We start from the raw sequence: 10,518 nt of genomic DNA on the forward strand, positions 1-10,518 counted from the left end.
GTCATTATGGCCAAAAAGTTCTATTTTTGTTTCATCAGACCAGAGGACATTTCTCCAATTTCTCTTTGTCCCCATGTGCAGTTGCACACCGTAGTCTGGCTTTTTTATGGCGGTTTTTGGAGCAGTGGCTTCTTCCTTGCTGAGCGGCCTTTCAGGTTGTGTCGATATAGGACTCGTTTTACTGTGGATATAGATACTTTGTACCTGTTTCCTCCAGCATCTTCACAAGGTCCTTTGCTGTTGTTCTGGGATTGATTTGCACTTTTCGCACCAAAGTACGTTCATCTCTAGAAGACAGAACGCGTCTCCTTCCTGAGCGGTATGACGGCTGCGTGGTCCCATGGAGTTCATTCTTGCGTACTATTGTTTGTACAGATGAACGTGGTACCTTCAGGTGTTTGGAAATTGCTCCCAAGGATAAACCAGACTTGTGGAGGTCTACAATTTTTTTTCTGAGGTCTTGGCTGATTTCTTTTGATTTTCCCATGATGTCAAGCAAAGAGGCACTGAGTTTGAAGGTAGGCCTTGAAATACATCCACAGGTACACCTCCAATTGACACAAATTATGTCAATTAGCCTATCAGACGCTTCTGAAGCCATGACATCATTTCCTGGAATTTTCCAAGCTGTTTAAAGGCACAGTTAACTTAGTGTATGTCAACTTCTGACACACTGGAATTTTGACACAGTGAATTATAAGTGAAATAATCTGTCTGTAAAAAATTACTTGTGTCATGCACAAAGTAGATGTCCTAACCGACTTGCCAAAACTATAGTTTGTTAACAAGACATTTGTGGAGTGGTTGAAAAACAAGTTTTAATGACGCCAATATACTTTACTCTGAGACGTGTTGCCTATATACTGTACTGTGAGACGTGTTGCCTATATACTGTACTCTGAGACGTGTTGCCTATATACTTTACTCTGAGACGTGTTGCCTATATACTGTACTGTGAGACGTGTTGCCTATATACTGTACTGTGAGACGTGTTGCCTATATACTGTACTCTGAGACGTGTTAACTATATACTTTACTGTGAGACGTGTTGCCTATATACTGTACTCTGAGACGTGTTAACTATATACTGTACTGTGAGACGTGTTGCCTATATACTGTACTCTGAGACGTGTTAACTATATACTTTACTGTGAGATGTGTTGCCTATATACTGTACTCTGAGACGTGTTAACTATATACTTTACTGTGAGATGTGTTGCCTATATACTGTACTGTGAGATGTGTTGCCTATATACTTTACTCTGAGACGTGTTGCCTATATACTGTACTCTGAGACGTGTTAACTATATACTTTACTGTGAGACGTGTTGCCTATATACTGTACTTGTACTGTGAGACGTGTTGCCTATATACTGTACTCTGAGACGTGTTAACTTATACTTTACTGTGAGACGTGTTGCCTATATACTGTACTGTGAGACGTGTTGCCTATATACTGTACTGTGAGACGTGTTGCCTATATACTGTACTCTGAGACGTGTTGCCTATATACTGTACTGTGAGACGTGTTGCCTATATACTGTACTGTGCTGTATGAGTCAGGGACATACTAACCAAACTTGTAAACACGGCTGCATGTGATTCCTACTAATGTGACTCTGTTTAGCCAATGGCAATGTCCACGATCGGTATAATAGCCAATGGCAATGTCCACGATCGGTATAACAGCCAATGGCAATGTCCACGATCGGTATAACAGCCAATGGCAACGTCCGATCGGTATAACACCAGGAGCTGCTAGTGGATCTGACAGTTCTAACACGGTTCCATCTCCAACACCGTCAAAATACCAGCTATGCTAGTGTCGGCTAACGCAAATCTGATTGAATCGAGCCCTTAGTCTCTCAGCCTCCCAGCACTCATTCCTTTCTCCTGAGAGAGAGGGGGCTGTCATCATGGCAAAGACTGAACAAGACTGGCTTGATGACCGAGGGGTGGAGGGAGAGAGGGAAGGAGAGAGGGAGGAATCAAGGGAGGAATACACCGGCGATGACGATCCCCCAGCGAAGCACAGCTTGTTCTCCCAACATTCATAAAAAGGCTTCTTTACCTCTTTACAGTTGTATGAATATGAAGTGGAGACTACCGGCTACAGAGACAGGGCCTCACCCCTCTCTGTTGATCCAACTGTCCCAACACTGCTAGACTGGACCAGGGCCAGGGGGGAGAGGAGGGCTGGGGCCTGCTGCCTGTACACCAGCCAGGGTAGGGCTGAGCTGGGCAAACACACAGGGCTGAGCACCCCTCTGGGCCTCGGGACTGTCAACAGCTACCCTGTCCAGCCTGTTTCCTCCCATCCAGATTTACATTTACATTTAAGTCATTTAGCAGACGCTCTAATCCAGAGCGATTTACAGTTAGTGAGTGTATAGATTTTCCATACTGGCCCCCCGTGGGAAACGAACCCACAACCCTGGCGTTGCAAGCACCAAGCTCTACCAGCTGAGCTACAGGAGGCCATGTACTAGGAATTTGACCTGGGGAAACGATGTTGCCACAATAAACAGAATATACATTTTAGATATTTCAGAGTTTGTTTAGCATTTTAGGTTTACGTCTTGATTAATGCTACTCTCAAATATTTCAACTATTCTAGACCAAAAAAATTAAATCAACATTAGGCTTCGAGGACAAAATGAAATGAAAAATACATTTTCTGGTTATCATAGCTTAGGCTTTACATCCATGTTAACCTTAAGAACACATTTAAAACCACATATGGACTGAAACGTTTAATCTCTTTATTTACCCAAACTTCTCCTCCACTTAGAGACACACACACACACACACACACACACACACACACACACACACACACACACACACACAGACACAGACACACACACACACACACACACACACAGACACAGACACACACACAAGCTGTGGGGGCTGTGGACATTAGCATAACTGAATGAGAACACTATTATGATGCTTAACCAGTAGGAGGTATTTAAAACAACTGTTAAATTTTTCACCTAGTCGGCTCGGGGATTAGAGCGTAACCAGTAACCGAGAGGTCGCTGGTTCTAATCCCCGAGCCGACTAGGTGAAAAATCTGTCTATGTGCCCTTGAGCAAGGCACTTAACCCTAATTGCTCCTGTAAGCCACTCTGGATAAGAGCGTCTGCTAAATGACAAAAAAATAAAATAATTAACAGTTGTTTTAAACACCTCCTACTGGTTAATAATATACATAATAGTGTTCTCATTCAGTTATGCTAATGTCCACAGCCCCCACAGCTTGTGTGTGTGTGTCTGTCTGTCTGTCTGTGTGTGTGTGTGTGTGTGTGTGTGTGTGTGTGTGTGTGTGTGTGTGTGTGTGTGTGTGTGTGTGTGTGTGTGTGTGTGTGCGTCTGTCTGTGTGTGTGTGCGTCTGTCTGTCTGTGTGTGTGTGTGTGTGTGTGTGTGTGTGTGTGTGTGTGTGTGTGTGTGTCTGTGTGTGTGTGTGTGTGTGTGTGTGTGTGTGTGTGTGTGTGTGTGTGTGTGTGTGTGTGTGTGTGTGTTTGTGTCTGTCTGTGTGTGTGTGTGTCTGTCTGTGTGTGTGTGTGTGTGTGTGTGTGTGTGTGTGTGTGTGTGTGTGTGTGTGTGTGTGTCTGTGTGTGTGTGTGTGTGTGTGTGTGTGTGTCTGTGTGTGTGTGTCTGTGTGTGTGTGTGTGTGTGTGTGTGTGTGTGTGTGTGTGTGTGTGTGTGTGTGTGTGTGTGTGTGTGTGTGTGTGTGTGTCTTGTCTGTGTGTGTGTGTCTGTGTGTGTGTGTGTGTGTGTGTGTGTGTGTGTGTGTGTGTGTGTGTGTGTGTGTGTGTGTGTGTGTTTGTGCGTCTGTCTGTGTGTGTGTTTGTGCGTCTGTCTGAAACTCTTCCATCCAACTGCTGAAACACAGCCAGAGGGGAGAAGAGACTAAGATACACAGAGGGGAGAAGAGACTAAGATACACAGAGGGGAGAAGAGACTAAGATACACAGAGGGGAGAAGAGACTAAGATACACAGAGGAGGAGAAGAGACTAAGATACACAGAGAGGAGAAGAGACTAAGATACACAGAGAGGAGAAGAGACTAAGATACACAGAGGGGAGAAGAGACTAAGATACACAGAGAGGAGAAGAGACTAAGATACACAGAGAGGAGAAGAGACTAAGATACACAGAGGGGAGAAGAGACTAAGATACACAGAGGGGAGAAGAGACTAAGATACACAGAGGGGAGAAGAGACTAAGATACACAGAGAGGAGAAGAGACTAAGATACACAGAGGAGGAGAAGAGACTAAGATACACAGAGAGGAGAAGAGACTAAGATACACAGAGAGGAGAAGAGACTAAGATACACAGAGGGGAGAAGAGACTAAGATACACAGAGGGGAGAAGAGACTAAGATACACAGAGGGGAGAAGAGACTAAGATACACAGAGAGGAGAAGAGACTAAGATACACAGAGGGGAGAAGAGACTAAGATACACAGAGGGGAGAAGAGACTAAGATACACAGAGAGGAGAAGAGACTAAGATACACAGAGGGGAGAAGAGACTAAGATACACAGAGGTCTCAGAGAGGTTGTTGTAAAATGAGACCTGGTAAAGGAAGGCAGAACAGAAACTCAACCCTAGGAGGATACAGAGTAGACTAAACCAGGGGTCCCCAACTGGCAACTCAACCCTAGGAGGATACAGAGTAGACTAAACCAGGGGTCCCCAACTGGCAACTCAACCCTAGGAGGATACAGAGTAGACTAAACCAGGGGTCCCCAACTGGCAACTCAACCCTAGGAGGATACAGAGTAGACTAAACCAGGGGTCCCCAACTGGCAACTCAACCCTAGGAGGATACAGAGTAGACTAAACCAGGGGTCCCAAAACTGGCAACTCAACCCTAGGAGGATACAGAGTAGACTAAACCAGGGGTCCCCAACTGGCAACTCAACCCTAGGAGGATACAGAGTAGACTAAACCAGGGGTCCCCAACTGGCAACTCAACCCTAGGAGGATACAGAGTAGACTAAACCAGGGGTCCCCAACTGGCAACTCAACCCTAGGAGGATACAGAGTAGACTAAACCAGGGGTCCCCAACTGGCAACTCAACCCTAGGAGGATACAGAGTAGACTAAACCAGGGGTCCCCAACTGGCAGCCTCCACACGAATTTGGCCCGCGGGTGGTTTTATTTGGCCCGCCAAGTTTTTGACAAAAAAATATATATACAGTGCATTCAGAAAGTATTCAGACCCCTTTACTTTTTCCACATTTTGTTATGTTACAGCCTTATTCTAAAATTGATTAAATTGTTTTTTTTCTCCAGCATAAATCTACACACAATACCCCATAATGACAAAGCAAAAACATTTTTTTTTTAAATTTTAGCAAATGAATTACAAATAAAAACCGAAAATATTACATTTACATAAGTATTCAGACCCTTTACTCAGTACTTTGTTGAAGGACCTTTGGCAGCGATTGCAGCCTCGAGTCTTCTTGGGTATGACGCTACAAGCTTGGCACACCTGTATTTGGGGAGTTTCTCCCATTCTTCTCTGCAGATCCTCTCAAGCTCTGTCAGGTTGGATGGGGAGCGTCGCTGAACAGCTGTTTTCAGGTCTCTCCTAGGGCTGTTTTGTTGACCGTAAAACCGCCACACCGGCGGTCACGAGTCATGAAGGCAGTCAAATTCCACGTGACCATTTAGTCACGGTAATTAGGGTTCTCCAAGCTCTGATGCTGCTGATGGTCATTAGTAGCCTACCAAACTTGCTAACTGCCTGGTACTCAGCACTCGATTGTCCCTCTAATCACTCTGACATCAATGCAAATGTGTTCGAAAATCTAATCAAACACTTCATGAGAGCCCATGAGCTCATGTTGCGCAACATTTCTATAGGCTATGCAATTGTGCGATAAAACAGAGTGATGGCCTCTATTAAAAAGAGGAGGATCCCATCAGCTTTCTAGAGGCTAGGCCTACTATATTTATTTCTCTACTTTCCTAATATTAAGCACATTGCTTCTCTTTACAACAGGAGTATAGCCTACCTGGCTGGCATGAAAATGAACCACAGGAAAAGCGTCCTCCATTCGCTATTTAAGTGCAGAGATGACATGTAGTTTTTCCCACTGCCCCTGTTTCAAGACAGGTGCATGATAATGGTCCATTCTAAATCAAAACAAATTTCACACATATTTTGTGTATGTAAAGACAAGATTAAATCAAGAACAGTGTGATGGGTGACAATATTAGCTTATCACTTTTGAATTATATCTTATCACTTGTGAATGATGCCCAGAATAAGAAACTGCCTTTTCTTTTTGTGACTTTTTCAAATCATAGTCGGACACCTCATGTAGCCTAGCCCATAGGCCTATATGTTTTGATAAGGTTTGTATCACAACTAAAGTGGCCAAATAACTTTTTTAAATTAAGCACATTAATCCGCTTTACAAGGGGTTTAGAGCCTAACTGGCATATATAAGCAGCGGGTGAGTTTCAAGTTTGGGGAAGATAATTTTCACCATAACAATGCACCTTTATAATAAAAGCATTACATGCATAATTGCATTTGCGGTCACTTTTGATAATGGTGTTTTCCGCGAATGGAACATTCACCATCTGCACATTGCGCTTATAATGTGAAGAAATAGCCGAATAATTTATCAACATTTTAAGCTAAATGTTCTGATCTGTTGTGTCAGCCACATTGCATAAATTTTTTTTTTTGATCCTAGTGGTTGTATTAATTTGGGATCTATCGCATCCCACAACTGTCCCAGACTATGTTTGGAATATTTATTTCTCGCACAGAATAGAACAGGTCAACTTTTGTACTATGGGGGATAGTAGATTGACATAGGCTAGTGCTTTTGCTGTTCATTACTCATCTTGTTGGCTGACGAAAAGTTAATGTGGACAGTTCTTCCAACATCTTCAATGTGCACCTCGGAATTGGATGAGGATGACCGCAGTTGCGTCCCCGATGTGTCTGTCTTCACTTATGGCCAGTGAGAAAGACCCGATCACGTGATGGATGTGACATGTGAGGCAATGTGAGGCCATGTGAGAGGAGCTTCGGAGCACTCCGGGCCAAGGGCACAACGCGGTACTCCGGGCCAAGGGCACAACGCAGTACCCCCGGGCCAAGGGCACAACGCAGTACCCCCGGGCCAAGGGCACAACGCAGTACTCCGGGCCAAGGGCACAACGCAGTACCCCCGGGCCAAGGGCACAACGCAGTACTCGGGCCAAGGGCACAACGCAGTACCCCGGGCCAAGGGCACAACGCAGTACCCCGGGCCAAGGGCACAACGCAGTACCCCCGGGCCAAGGGCACAACGCAGTACCCCCGGGCCAAGGGCACAACGCAGTACCCCCGGGCCAAGGGCACAACGCAGTACCCCCGGAGTACTGCGAATCTTGTTTCTCATGGTCTGAGAGTCTTTAGGTGCCTTTTGGCAAACTCCAAGCGGGCTGTCATGTGCCTTTTACTGAGGAGTGGCTTCCGTCTGGCCACCCTACCATAAAGGCCTGATTGGTGGAGTGCTGCAGAGATTCTTGTCCTTCTGGAAGGTTCTCCCATCTCCACAGAGGAACTCTGGAGCTCTGTCAGTGTGACCATCAGGTTCTTGGTCACCTCCCTGACCAAGTCCCTTCTCCCCCGATTGCTCAGTTTGGCTGGGCGGCCAGCTCTAGGAAGAGTCTTTGTGGTTCCAAACTTCTTCCATTTAAGAATGATGGAGGCCACTGTGTTCTTGGGGACCTTCAATGCTGCAGAATTGTTTTGGTACCCTTCCCCAGATCTGTGCCTCGACACAATCCTATCTCGGAGCTCTACGAACAATTCCTTCGACCTCATGGCTTGGTTTTTTCTCTGACATGCACTGTCAATTGTGGGACCTTATATACAGTGAGGGAAAAAAGTATTTGATCCCCTGCTGATTTTGTACGTTTGCCCACTGACAAAGAAATGATCAGTCTATCATTTTAATGGTAGGTTTATTTGAACAGTGTCAGACAAAATAACAACAAAAAAATCCAGAAAAACGCATGTCAAAAATGTTATAAATTGATTTGCATTTTAATGAGGGAAATAAGTATTTGACCCCCTCTCAATCAGAAAGATTTCTGGCTCCCAGGTGTCTTTTATACAGGTAACGAGCTGAGATTAGGAGCACACTCTTAAAGGGATTGCTCCTAATCTCAGCTTGTTACCTGTATAAAAGACACCTGTCCAGAGAAGCAATCAATCAATCAGATTCCAAACTCCACCATGGCCAAGACCAAAAGAGCTATCCAAGGATGTCAGGGACAAGATTGTAGACCTACACAAGGCTGGAATGGGCTACAAGACCATCGTCAAGCAGCTTGGTGAGAAGGTGACAACAGTTGGTGCGATTATTCGCAAATGGAAGAAACACAAAAGAACTGTCAATCTCCCTCGGCCTGGGGCTCCATGCAATATCTCACCTCGTGGAGTTGCAATGATCATGAGAATGGTGAGGAATCAGCCCAGAACTACACGAGAGGATCTTGTCAATGATCTCAAGGCAGCTGGGACCATAGTCACCAAGAAAACAATTGGTAACACACTACGCCGTGAAGGACTGAAATCCTGCAGCGCCCGCAAGGTCCCCTTGCTCAAGAAAGCCCATATACAGGCCCGTCTGAAGTTTGCCAATGAACATCTGAATGATTCAGAGGAGAACTGGGTGAAAGTGTTGTGGTCAGATGAGACCAAAATGGAGCTCTTTGGCATCAACTCAACTCGCCGTGTTTGGAGGAGGAGGAATGCTGCCTATGACCCCAATAACACCACCCACACCGTTAAACATGGAGGTGGAAACATTATGCTTTGGGGAGGGGGTTTCTGCTAAGGGGACAGGACAACTTCACCGCATCAAAGGGACGATGGACGGGGCCATGTACGGTCAAATCTTGGGTGAGAACCTTCCCTCAGCCAGGGCATTGAAAATGGGTCGTGGATGGATATTCCAGCATGACAATGACCCAAAACACACGGCCAAGGCAACAATGGAGTGGCTCAAGAAGAAGCACATTAAGGTCCTGGAGTGGCCTAGCCGGTCTCCAGACCTTAATCCCATAGAAAATCTGTGGAGGGAGCTGAAGGTTCGAGTTGCCAAACGTCAGCCTCGAAACCTTAATGACTTGGAGAAGATCTGCAAAGAGGAGTGGGACAAAATCCCTTCTGAGATGTGTGCAAACCTGGTGGCCAACTACAAGAAACGTCTGACTTTTGTGATTGCCAACAATGGTTTTGCCACCAAGTACTAAGTCATGTTTTGCAGAGGGGTCAAATGCTTATTTCCCTCATTAAAATGCAAATCAATTTATAACATTTTTGACATGCGTTTTTCTGGATTTTTTTGTTGTTATTCTGTCTCTCACTGTTCAAATAAACCTGCCATTAAAATTATAGACTGATCATTTCTTTGTCAGTGGGCAAATATACAAAATTTAGCAGGGAATCAAATACTTTCTTCCCTCACTGTAGACAGGTGTGTGCCTTTCCAAATCATGTCCAATCAATTGAATTTACCACAGGTGGACTCCAATCAAGTTTTAGAAACATCTCAAGGATGATCAATGGAAACATGATGCACCTGAGCTCATAGTCTCATAGCAAAGGGTCTGAATACTTACGTAAATAAGATATTTCTGTTTCTTAGTTTTTTATAAATGTGCAATAATTTATTAAAACCTTTTTTTGCTTTGTCATTATGGGGCATGGTGTGTAGATTGATGAGGAAAACAATTAATTTAATCCATTTTAGAATAAGGCTGTAACAAAACAAAATGTTGAAAAAGTAAAGGGATCTGAACACTTTCCAAAGGCACTGTATATATATTTTTTTATTTTTTATTGTTGGACATAAAATACTGTAAAAACACCAGGAAATCAGCTCCAAGTGATTTTAATTTAAGAAATCTGTTCCCAAGTATTCCCACTCATAATAGAGAGATACGTCATCGTATACAAATGTAAGCAAGGTTTGAAATGATTATCTTTTAGTCAAACATTATATCTGTTTGGGCTTCTTGTGCTCAATTTGCAGTCTACAAATGATTTGTAATTACATTCTGGCCTCCCGACCATCAGCTCAAGAAAAAATCAGCCCGTGGCTGAATCTAGTTGATGATCCCTGATCTAAAGTTATCCAGTAACTCTACCAGCAGGTCTCACCCTCCCAGAGAGCACAAAGACAGAAGCAGAGAAGACAATGTAATGCAGGGAACAATCCCACACGGATGGACCTCTACAATGAACCAGTACAATAACCCTGATGCATAGAGGACAGACCACACCTGAGGGGACAGAACAAATAAACATTCTAACACACACAGCTGACACACCCTGATCCTGAACCTCTATGTTCCTGTTACTTTCTATCTCTCCATCTGGGACTAGTGACGAAGTAGAACTTTCCTTGCAGCGCTCAGGCGATAGGTGACCAGCATCAGTAGGAATTTCCTTGCAGCGCTCAGGCGATAGGTGACCAGC

This window comes from Coregonus clupeaformis, unplaced genomic scaffold, assembly GCF_020615455.1.
Source record: "Coregonus clupeaformis isolate EN_2021a unplaced genomic scaffold, ASM2061545v1 scaf0015, whole genome shotgun sequence".
Classification (NCBI taxonomy): domain Eukaryota; kingdom Metazoa; phylum Chordata; class Actinopteri; order Salmoniformes; family Salmonidae; genus Coregonus; species Coregonus clupeaformis.